At 36.4% G+C, this 12853-nt stretch overlaps 1 protein-coding gene and 1 pseudogene across 4 annotated transcripts in view; both read right to left on the bottom strand.

The window, feature by feature from the left end:
* Pdzrn4 (PDZ domain containing ring finger 4) overlaps positions 1 to 12853 on the bottom strand; it is a 390589-nt gene that overhangs the window by 322212 nt on the left and 55524 nt on the right. The window lies entirely within an intron of this gene.
* Positions 1 to 12853, bottom strand: part of LOC147821486 (mortality factor 4-like protein 1 pseudogene) — a 73121-nt pseudogene that overhangs the window by 21975 nt on the left and 38293 nt on the right. Inside the window, exon 1 of the transcript XR_015446908.1 lies at positions 1 to 12853. This exon is cut by the window's left edge and continues 21975 nt beyond it; it is cut by the window's right edge and continues 38293 nt beyond it. The product of XR_015446908.1 is annotated as a mortality factor 4-like protein 1 pseudogene (transcript).

The following is a 12853-nucleotide window of genomic DNA, read 5'->3' as shown; positions in this document are numbered from 1 at the left end:
AGAGATGGATTCTCACCAGCTTCAGCAGGAGTGATCAATTAGCAATGTCTGTAATAGGCATAGGAGAGGGTAAACAAATTTATATGCCAAATAGTGCCCATCCTTAATCCAAATTTCAAGTGAAGTTATATTTCTGCTTCATTGTACCCTGAAATTCAAAAGCAATTTTTATATTATCCACATTAGATAACAGCAAAAGCCTCAAAAGGTTTTCCTGGGAGAGTTCATAGGGCTGCACTAGAGTTCTTCTCCATCAGCAGCCTCGGGTCACTGGCGTTGAAGGGTTCCATGGAGGCAAGAGTGATTTGATGGAAACATGGCAGGGAGGTTGTCTAACTGTATGGCTAGACAGACAAATGGACAGATCAATATAACTCTGGTAATGGAATATGTATTTAAAATCTGAGTCTAAGCTGAAAACACCATTTAGTTTTAAGGTGTTAAAAACTATTCTTAAATTACTGATATATTAGGAAAAGATAGCAGCTTAATTAATGATATAAGATTTGAAAACTCCTCCGGAAAGCATTTTATTAGTCAGAAAAAAGTTTTTCTTTTACAACAAACACATTTCTGCAAGTTCACACAGGCTTTGTTGATGAAAAAACACATCCGGAGAAAGTTTAGTGGACCTGATTTAGAAAGCTGAACTGATGCAGGGACCAGGTATTATCTCCCCATTTATTCTCGCCAGCATTGGTCTTAGTGCCTTTCCTCTTTGGTTTATAAACGTCTAAAATTCTCCCTTGTCTTTGGTTCAATGTTTCCCATATGTGGAACGTGTAATTTATCTAATTTTAGATCACACAGGATGAATATGTATCTTTCTGCTGTGACTGCTGAAGATGCCAGAGGGGATGCTTCTATAGGGCTCAGGCCTGTAATAATCATGGCAAATTTACACACAAGAAGGTGATGAAGACAACACTGATTTTTGGCGTTTATTAGGTCTTGGCCAAGTTCGGAATAGAAGAGATGTAAGTTTGCTACCAGCACTTCTCCATTCTCTGGATTTTACTCTTTGGGCACAGAACAAAGAGTCCAGGAAGATGGGCAGAATTAAAGGGGAGCTATATAATTTTACAGTCTCCTTAAAATACATTTTCTTGAGGTGAGTGCCTCAAGATGTAACTTCCTGTTCCACACTTGCTTCCTACTGCTCAGAGGACCACTAACTGTAAATAAAAAGGTAAACTGCAACCTAGCTCATATTATCCAGCTACACACATGTACGATGAGGTTCTCAGTTCTAGTTGGTATCAACACCAAGGGAAAATAAAAGAAATTGCCTATTGACCTAATAATCTCATCTTATATCAAAATAAGAAACAACAGATCAAAGTCAATCCTTTATAATAAACTGGTAATAAAATGGCTCTGCCAGGAATAATTTATTTTCAGTTATGCATATTTAAATAGGCACTAAAGCCATCATAATTTTTTTACTGTTTAATTTCATTTTTAGCAGTGTATAAATATTTGCCTTGTATTTGTTTTTATTGTTTCCTAACATTTATGGCAATGTCACTCTGGTTTATTGGTAGACTTCATATCATATTGATTTAAATTAAAAAGGTATACCACTGAATAAACAAGAGACAAGTTTGAAGGGCATAAGGCTGGCCCACCCCTACAACAGCACCTCCAGTTGAGGTGGGTATTCACCAACACCTATGCACCAGGCCCAGAACCTCTCTAGCATGTTGTCTGAGAAAGAAACCTGGTGTGTCAGATGCTCCTCCTTGGGGCATGAGTACCATGCCATGCTAAGGACAATCCAGAACTGACTCACAGTTTTAGAAGGAAATAGCACTTCTAATGTAATGCTTCAATGCCTACTGTTTTCCTAAAATGCTCATTTTATTATTTTTTGGTACAATTTATTTTAATCTAGTCCAGAGGACTCACTATGGGATTTGAGAGAGGATCCTGCTATGTGTTCAGTGTCTCATACAAGTTTCTTAAAATAAAAATCAAATTAATGGCATTTGTTTCTAGTTATATTTAAATTAAGGAAAACTTAAAGGTATTGCAAATTATATAAACTGACTGTTGATATATGCTCTCCAACTTGTAAATATAACTTGTGCTGATGACTGAATACAAATATTGCCTTTACTTATAAAACCTACATGTACAATATATGTCCTTTACGTGATCAATCTTTTTAAAAAGTCCAGATATTTCTCACATATTATATGCAGTGCTCTAAATTTTTAAATTATAAAATAAGTTCACTATTCATTTTTATATCATAAGAAAAAAAGATCTTTAAAATAAAAGCTATGTTATGTATTTGAATTAATCATTAAAACACACTGGCAAGAATGATATCCAAACTGAGAATAATTTCTTTTATGAAAGCTTAAAATTCAGTTGGGTGTTTGTGTTTCAGATAAAGGAAATATTAACAAAGCAAGCACAGAACTAAATAATTTCTTTTGCTTAGAAGGCATTTTCAAAGCTCTCACACAGCAACCTGGTCGCTCTGCATCCTTCCACTGCTAACTTGCTCAGCTTCAGAGCAATATTACATTGCCCTCTAATGGATATTTTGAACCACTACAAACCACTATTAGGAAAAAGAACTTATTACAGGGGCATAGCAAATTGCTAGAAACTAAGTCTAATTTAAAGATGGTCTTAAATGTTACTAGTATGACATTGTCTTCCTGATGATTTTAAAACCAATTAATAGTCACTTTGAAAGTTTAATACACTTGGGTTGAAGTTTACTCTTCTAAGATCAAAGTCACCTGAACTTCTTTCTGATTAGATAACATTATTATCCCATCCACAAAATATTTCCACTACTTTAGGGTTAATAAGCTTGAGATATATATGCATTAGTAGTTATCTAACAGCAAAATGACGGAATTTAGATAATTTTTCTCTTTCCACAAATTGGGATATTTTTTAGGTATGCACATCACTGTTTTATATTTAAGATAGTGTGGAAAAATCAAAGGATTTGAATAGTAGTCATGGTAAGGGCTTTATATGGCCAGCTTTTTGTTTTTTGTTTTGTTTTTCCAGCCATAGCTTGACTTGTATTCAGGTCAGGATAGTCCTGCATCATAGATATTAAAGCATGTTACTATGTAGATGCAAATTAGTAACAATTACTAACATGGTGTCGGGAGGAATATTCATGTATCTTAAGATATGGTAAATATTTTATTGTATAATTTGAACTAGTTATTAACATTTTAAGTACAAAATTAATACGATTGTAAATTCTTTATCTTCTCTACCAGCACTTAACTTTTACTTAGACACTATTTTCATTTATTTAAACGAATATCATTCAATATTGACTCCAGTTCTATATTGAACTCAGGACCTTGTGCTTGCAAAGTAGGCATAGCGCCCCTGAGCTAGATCCCCAGCCCCATTCAATACTGACTTTAATTAGTACTTTACATTAGAACATGCCCCTAAGTGATGTCAGTGTGGCTGAATAATTAATTTTATACATATCATTATCATTGATATATATGTGTGTGTGCAAACATTCTTCTGACTCACTAAACTAGTAAAAAATATTTTTGAGGAATAACTTAATAAATTAGCTATTTTATGACTTCCTTTACCCACTATCTAAACACAACCATATTTAAAAATTTTTTTTGAGCTGTAACCCCTTTTATTTTCTGTTTAAAATCAAAACAAACATCAACTTTGTAATACACTAACATCTTCAAAGTAGATCATTTGTACAAGAAAAGGACTAAAGTTGGTGACAGAGATCCAAACACTGGTGAGAGTGCTTCACACTGCTTTCTGATGGTACTCAGGAGGGGCCACTTCATAATCACTAGCACTAAACAAAGTTGCTGAATTCTTCGCCAGATACTTGAGGAAATCATGAAGATAATTCAGTAATAAAGCAAGGCTCTTCTCATCCAGACGTGTGTAGGCCGACATCGCTCCAATGCATACAGATAGTCTCAGTAGGTGTGGTGCTCCGTACACCTGCAACATGGGTGCATCAGGGTGATCAGCAAGGGTCTCAGCGTACTGTGTTCTCTCAGATTCTTAGAGGAGCTGAGTGCCCAGCATCACACTGAAGTGTTCTTTGATCCCTGCTACAACCTCATTAACAGCATACTCCTTATTATCCATGTTTCCTTGAGATTTCTTATAATTTGCATGGTCCTCTAGAATGGAATCCACATTCTTCATGGCAGGAAGGTAAAAGAGCTGTTTCCGTCTGGTAATTAAGTCCCAGTCATCAACAAGCCACCGTTTTACCTCTTCAGGGATCTTTAACTTCAACTCCGTTCATAAATGTTTCTTTATTTTCAACAGTAGGCTCTACCCGGGCCCTCTTCTTCCGAGCAGGCTGAGGTGTCTCACTGGTACCGCCACCACCTCCATTACCAGGGTTTTTTTATTTGTTCTTTTTTGTTTTCACGTCCACATTTTTCTGTTGCGGACCAGATGTCCTCTGTCCTGGAGCAGCCCCTCTCGTCTTTCCCTTTACGTATCGCTCCTGATTGGCTCTTTGAAGTTCTCGCTGTTTCTGTAGATTGGTGTCCACATAGTTGAGTCCTCTGCTTTCTGGAACCCAGTCGTCCCAATTTTTATTCCAATCACTGTAATGTATAAAGTATTTTACTTGTTTGTCCTTTATGGCAGCCTTTACACACTTTGCTTCCTAAAGCAGAGGCCGAGGAAAGCATAGTACTCGTTCACCGTCGTAGAGCTTGGGCTTCGGGTCCTGCTTGGGCGCCATTTCTAAGTGATTCGCCGCCTCCTTCTCCCACCACCCCCGACTACCGCCCCCTACTCTACCCCACCTGAGCGCGCATCAGACGCGCCACTCAGGCACAGCTGCTCTACATCCCGGCCCGATTTGCTGGCGCCCGCAGACCTCACAGCACCGCAACCGTGAAACCGCCGCCGCCAATGGCCGTCCCTGAACACAACCGCGTTACCTTTGATCTATCACTGGTAGAACGAGGCAATTTATTAACACTAGGTATACTGCACTAAATAGCATATTCTATGCAGCTTGGAATATATATATATATATAGATAGATCGATCTATCTATCTATCTATCTATATCTCCCCATATATGTTATATACATTAAACACGCTTATGTATTTATGTATATATAGTGCTTTAAAATTTTCTGCTTCAAAACTCTGACTTAAAACAGTAGCTCAATCTGTTAATTTTTTAAAGTAGTCTTCAATTTAATCATAAAAACTCAAAAATCGTATCTTGCTCTAGTTATCTATTTGACTTTTATCAGTTTCATCAAGAATCAATCTAAAAGGAGAAATAATTTCTAAATTTATCTATCTGTACAAATGGTATTTAGTCCATTACCTAGTTTGCCAGTGTATTTATTCTGTCAAGGATCATTTCTATGGATTTTCTCAATAGTGGCTTTAAACCAATAGCAATTTTTCCCTTTCAAAATCCAAGCTTTCTACAAAGATCATCTCAATTCCTCTTTTTCCATCAAGGTTGAATCTTCAGTAACTTTTAGCCAGCACCTCCCAGGCCACATTAATTCCACTGCATAAAGTACTATTGTGTGAATTATAACTACACATTACCACATATTATATTTTTTTATTCCTCTCCCTGACTAACTTGAGAATTCCTAAAGATCCTTAACCCTGATCTACTCATGTTTGTATATTCAGACTAAGGGCATGATGTTTCACAAAGACAATCAAAGAAACTTCTTAGAACCAGATGTACACTAACATATCAGAAAAGGTCTTGTAAGTTAGCTTTGTGCATACATAACTGACTGCTTCTGTCCAGGCACAGCCACAGGATAATGTGGTGATGGTTTTTCAACAGGCAGAGCTGGAATCATGGTTGCATGTTACAGCACAGTATTATCAGTGCCAGTAGGAGGCAGAAAATGACTTCCAGAAGTCTTGAAATTGCTGAAGAAACTAATTTAGAGATTGTTATGGCTGTGTCTAGATGTCCACCCAAAGCTTCATACAGTCATAAATGGGGCTTGTTCAGAGGTGACTGAATCTAGAGTACGTGATTGATTCATGGTGCAATGCTAGGATTAAGGGTGGGTGATTACTAAATCAGTCCACTGATTGGTTGGGCATCACCCTAATCCTGGTAACCTGGATACAATATAAGGGACAGAAAGAGGCTTATCTTGTCCCTTGCTTGCTTTGCTACCTTCTGCCTGCCATGAACTGTTTCTCCTCTGCAATGCTTGTCCTTCCATGCCACCCTGCTTTAGAGCCAGTTGACTGTGGGCTGAAATGTCTACAAAGAGTGAACCAAATAAACCTGACCTCCCTTAACTTTGAGCATTGGGTATTTTGTCTCAGCAATGAAAAAAGTTACTAAGGCAGGGATCTAACCCCAACTTCTGGGAGGCTTGAAGGAGTGTAACGGGAATTACAGCATGAGCCAATGAGGGGATGAAGGTGGGAGAAGAAATTGAAGTCACAGGATAAATGTCCATATTTCAATGAGGAGCCAGTAGTAACATTATCAACACTGAAACCAGTGTCTGCCACATCACACTGCCCTGTTTCTCTGGTTCACCATCCTAAGTATCACTGGTTCTGTCCCATGGGTCCACTAATGTAAGAGTGTGTTGCTCTTTCTTATACAGTTCATTGTAAATTGTTCAGTTTGACCAAACTGAAGATATTTTTTAAAAAGCAGAAAAGAAAATGAAGTTACTTCTGCTTTTGTATAAGAGTGGAACCTAATTTCATCTATTTCTGAATCTTGATTAGGCCTGTGACTTATCATGTACCATATTTATCATAAGTCATTAGATTTCCAACAAATAATCTATATGGGACAAGATTTACACACTTGTTCCCAAGTGTTTGTTACAGAAATCTGAAACTGCCACCCACTAACGGCTGCAGTTTGTATTCTTCACAAGTGTACTGACTGCATTTTTCAAACTCTAACAAGTTAGTATGTGATAAATCTACATAAATTAATATGAAGAATTCTAGGGAATTCTCAAACCCTTAGACAATTTGTATATCCCTGAGCTCACAGGAAACAATTCTCAAACTCACATGTGCCATGGTATTCATGTCACAACAAAATAAAGAATATTGTATCGCTAGTTTTACTCAATTAGTAGAAACATGTTGATTTGTAGTTAAAGAGGAGAGGCACATCCATTATGAAGTTTAATTTATCAAAGAATAGAAGATTTAAAAATATCTTTATTACACAGGATTACTTTGTAGAAAAACAGCAAACTTGTAGAGTTTGCCCGCAACATCACCCTTGGGCATATTTCAATAACAATTAAGGACTGCATAGTGATACACACATGTACCCACATTTATATCAATGTAATTCACAATAATTAAGCTGTGGAAACAGCACAGATGCCAATCAACAGATGAATGGACAAAGGAAATGTGATGATATAATATTACTCAGCCATAAAGAAAAATGAAATAATGTCATCTGGAAGAAAATGGATGGAACTACAAACCAATATGTTGAGTATAACTCCCCAAACTCAGAAAGATAAATATTATGTTTTCTCTTCTGTGAAAAACCTAAAAAATACATACATACATATATAGATGGAGATGAAAAGGAGAAGATAGGAATTTGAAATTAAGATATGATAAATGGAGATACCAGCTTCCCAAAATAAAGCCCATCATCATAGAATATTAATACACTAATCTTATAAATTTGTTACCTTCTGTCCTTAGAATTATTTCAAGTGGAAAATGTGAGAAATGCTAAATGTTTCTCTATGTGTAAGTCAAAGGAAATGCAAATTATGGAAGATGCCAATTATTACTTCAACTGTTATATTTAAGTTCAGATAAGATTCTTTCTACTTACTTTTTAAAATAGAGTAGCATACCTTTCTAACCTTATAGTGGACAAAATAGACTTGTAAAATATTTTGGAAGCACTAATCAATTTGACTTTTCTTTCCTGTTTGTTAGGTAGTAAAGGTAGTAAATAATCATTTTTAAAACAAAGGAATGTATCTACAATTAATTATATGAGGTTGGCTACGTAATCCTATTATATAAAACAAAAATGCATAACATTGCACTAATTCCTGTATCCCTGGAGTCGTAGTTTGGATCTGCTACAATCTGAATTTCCATATTTTCAGAATGGAACAAACTATGACAATTTAACTCATTAGCATTCTCTTGTTTAATCAGAAATCACCCAGATTATGGCACATCTTATAGCTTTTGTTTAATGGACCCCTCTCACCACCCCTTCTCCACATCTCTACTGCATACCAGAAATTATATGAAAATAGGATGCGCTGGAAAATAGGACGTGCAAAATACTATTGTTCCTGTTGTTATATAAGCAGAAATAAAATGCAAAAAGCAACTCTTGCTAAAAATATGATCCAATGAATTGGCCAAAAGAAATCTGTCTGAAAGATCCCACTTTCATAATATGAATTATTTTCAGCGTTTTGATAGAAAATATATTTGATCTTTTTTCAGTAATCAAATATAAAAACAATTGAAAGGTGAGTCTCAGATATTCAAAACAAATTTATTCACTAGGAGTACTCTAAAATAAAGTAGAAAATGAACTGGTTTGATTCTAGGCTGTTTTTTCAAGGTCAGTTTTCTCTGAAGCTTATCAGAAAAGAGATGAAAAAGCCACATATAACTGATGCTTTGATTTCTGGAGATTTACTTGCAAAATAAATAGAATTTATAATCCTAGTAGGTGAAATAGTTACCGATAAGGATATCACCAGAGCTAAAAACTAAGCTCATTAGCTTGAAAAAGTAAACCCTCAGACTAAACTTGCATGTGAAATGATTACATGAGATAATATAATTAGTGGGGCCAGTACGTTCATTTTTAAAAGTTTTATTTTATTGGAAATTCTTAACATAGTTTGAAGACTTGTTTCTGTTGTATCTTAAAGTCCCTGTCCTCTTATATGCCACATATATGATTAGAGTCCACCACAAAGACCATCCAAGAACTCCTGCAAGAGTCTGGCTTGGGATTACTTCTGGGGTCAATTCTACTATCAAGAGCGGAGCCGATTCTCAATCTAATGGCAACCAACACAAGCAACCACAAGGATCAGCATTCCCTGACATGCTTATCCTGTAAAAATGTAGCATTATGAACTCCAGTGGCTTTTCCTAAAGGCTATGCCATGGAGATAATGTATCAGCAGATGTATAAAAATGTGTCTCCCTCTCTCTGCATCTTTTTCTTAACATGAACATTGTTTCTTACTGCTTCTTTGTATTTTCTATGTCTATTTCTGACTGCTTCTCTTATTCTTCATTTCCTCCCTTCTCTTTCCATTCTGTCTTTTTTTCAACAGTGTCATATAAAATTTTTATTATAAAATTAAGCATCACAAAGCTGGGCGTGGTGGCGCATGCCTGTAATCCCAGCACTCAGAGGTTGAGGCAGGAGGATCACCACAAGTTCGAGGCCAGCCTGGGCTACATAATGAGTTCAAGGCCAGCCTGAACTACATAGTGAGACCCTGTCTCAAAAATTTAAAAAAAATTAGGCTTCATAAAACTTTTTAAATTGCTTACAATATACAGATGAAAATAAAAATCAGCCAGTTATAGCTATTAGTATCTGCTATTTTGGTGGGTTTGTTTCCCATCTCTATCACGTGTTTTAAGTGTGGGTTAATTTCTAAATGTATGCCATTTTCAAAACTGATGGTTCATCCTGCAGTAGTGTTTGCTACTTTTCCTTCTAGATACCACATACTAATATCCCTAACAACATAAGAACCAAAAACTAGAAGTCTGTATTGTCCATTCCCATCATCAGCAACATTAACTGAACAGTAAGTACCTCCATCATTTCCATCCCTCTTTATTGGGCATTTTTCATCAGGGAATATGTCACCATCAGACTGTTATACACTCTTTGGCTTATGTATGTATTGCCACATCTCCTGTCAGACTATAAACTCCACACAAGTTCCACTTGTTTATCATTATGTTACTGGCACTAGAATGGTGTCTCAGCAACCTATGCACTAAATGTTTATAGAATGAATGAATATACCTTCATATTTTAATTCTTAACTTTAAGAGTATGTTTTGTCAAATATTTTGATTTAAAATTACACTAATTATAAAATACCTACTTATTTTCACCTTGAGTTATGCTCTTTTAATAGGAGCAAAGATTTCTTATAGTTAATCCATAAACATGGCTTGTATTATGAATGACCCTACTGTAAATTATGTGTCAAATGAAGTATTTCCTTTTTAGTATATGTTCTGACTGCATTCTCCCTCTCTCTTCCTCCTTTCCCTCTCTCTGTCCTTTCACTCCCTCTTTCCTGTTCTTCTTTTCATTTATCAGGATAAAATACTGAGATCATATATATCAATAGCTGAAAAGCCCCAAAATTAAATAGGACATAAATGTTTCTCATTGGATACTAAAAGAATGGATAGGAAAAGTACATTCATAATTTACAACATGACACAAACTACTTTGGTTTCAGAAAATACAAACTGTCCATATAATCTCTGCCACCTTCAGAGTCAGGCCAGTAATGATAGAGTAATCCACAAATAGCAGTGTGTATGTCAAACACAACTCCCTGTATGCTAATCCAGGTCCTATTTTCTGCTATGTGATCATGCCAAACACACTCAAGTCCTCTGTTACAGGTTCTTCATCTATAAAAAGGATAGTCATACAGGTTAGGTGTCCCTTCCTTGAAATACTTCAGCATAGAAGTGTTTCAGATTTGGGAGAAATTTTGAGTTTGAAATATTTTCATAGACTTTATCAGTTGAACATCGCTAACCCAAAAATGTGAAATCTGAAGTTGCCAAGTCTCAAGTGAAATCTGAAACATTTTGAGTCCTAAAGTCTTAGATCTAGGAGCATTTTGGGTTTGTGGATGGTTTGTTAAAGAATTAAATAACATAATACATTTAAAGAATTAGCACAGGCACAAAATAAGGGAATAAATATTAGCTGCTAACATGGCTAAACTGATAAACCTAGGCAATGTCTAAGATACTTGTAGTTTCTCTACCAGCTGGATCTCGTTCACAGGAAGACAAAATGAGAGGACAGATAAAAGGGACAAATGAATCACAATTCATCTCCACTTGAAAATACTTCTAACTAAAAGTGAAATAATTTCAAAATAAACATGAATGAAATACAATTGAAAAGCTCAATCTCGTGGCCAATCATTGACTAAATTCCATCATACCACACTCATGTTTCACTCCTGTCTCCCTGGCCATTTCTGCTTTGCCTCCACAGGCTCTTTTTCACAAGGCCATTAACTACTGCATTTTCTGGAGACTCACCCTTCCCCTATAGAGTCTGTTCAAAGGACATCTCATTATTCACACCCTGGGCTTCAGCTGCTTCCTTGTACAATTGCCTCACATACTCTTATAAGCTAAATTTTCGTGTCCCTCAAAATCCACGTATTGTTTCTAGACATATCTCATGATGGTCCTCGGAGGTGAAATGTTGGGACTTTATTAGTTCAGGAGGGCAGGGCTCCCACTGATGGGATCAGTGCCTTTATAAAGTGAGTTCCAGAGAATGTCCTTGCTCCTCCTGAAATATGAGGACATAGTAAAATGTCATGGAAGGGGGCCTCCCCAGCATGCACACGGTGCCAAGCTGATCTGCAACTTCTCAGTCTCTTAAACTAAAATAAATGAACTTTTGTTGTTTAGAAGCTACCCAGTTTACAGTATTTTGCTATAGCAGCCAACAGAGATTCATTCATGTTGCTAGATAATAACTAGCTCCAGACTTTTACATTAAATATTTCCTTGAATATCTTCTTGTGTCTCAGGCCTTTCCAACACAAGAGGCACCTAAGAACCTTTGGGATACTTACATCAAATCTACCCTCTTCCCATGTTAGGAAATAGCATGACTATTCATCCAGTAGAATAACTTATAAATCTCTGAGGTGTCTAATCCTCTCCTCTCCTCTTTAAGGTCTCTCCATATTATAATGCTTTCGCCTTTTCTGTACTTTCTCAGTCTATACTCTTCGTACTACATTCAACTCACATGGCTACCATAATTTCTCACCTAGACTGTGCATTTTGAATTGTCTACTTATAGCCACTTTTTCTCAGTACCCTAACCAACCGATCCTTGAAATTGCATCTTTGGGTATGGTTTTCTAATGTAGATCTAAATACTTCTCCTCAAAACTCCTGTTTGGTTCAAGGATAAGCGTAACTACTGAGCATGCCCAAGAAAGCTCTATGGAATTCAGCACTTATGCGCTATACCTCAGAAGATAGCAAAGGGTATGTTAACACTGGATAGTGGTGAGCCCTTTGCTGTGCTTCCTAAATAATTATGGCTGAAAGCAACCTGGATTAGCGAGGGGATGGTGTTTTCAGGGCGTCACAATTGTTTCTGTCATCCGACCTCTGACTTCTTTGCAGTGTCAAAGCTATCTGTTCAGCTCTGTTATCTAATCCCCACAATTCAGTAATAAAATCAGACCACAGGTTATAGAGCAGTATACTGCCATATTTCCAGGGGCATTCAAAAAGTATGAAAGCTCCCAAATAGAAATTTATTTCCCCCTAAGCAACTTCTTGGATATATAGTATATTTACATGTCACTCTCAACACAGGAATCTTTTAATAGGTAACAAGGTGCTTTCTCATGTAGTGTGTTTAGTATCTACTATATACTGCCAAGGTTTAATATGGTTTGCCCCCCCCAAAGGTTGATATTTGATAACTGTTGAGATGGTATTGGGAGGTGAGGCTTTTAAAAACAATTAGGTCACTGACAGGGATTAATGCCTCTATCAAGGGACCAGATTAGTTACTATGAAAGTGAGTTTGAGGAATTTCCCAAAACCATTTT

This window comes from Heterocephalus glaber, unplaced genomic scaffold (genome assembly GCF_053883595.1).
Source record: "Heterocephalus glaber isolate CG9 unplaced genomic scaffold, H.glaber_assembly_v1.0 deba00001733, whole genome shotgun sequence".
In the NCBI taxonomy this organism is placed as follows: domain Eukaryota; kingdom Metazoa; phylum Chordata; class Mammalia; order Rodentia; family Bathyergidae; genus Heterocephalus; species Heterocephalus glaber.
Note: the sequence above shows the minus strand (reverse complement) of the source record. Positions and strands in the feature narration are given on the sequence as shown.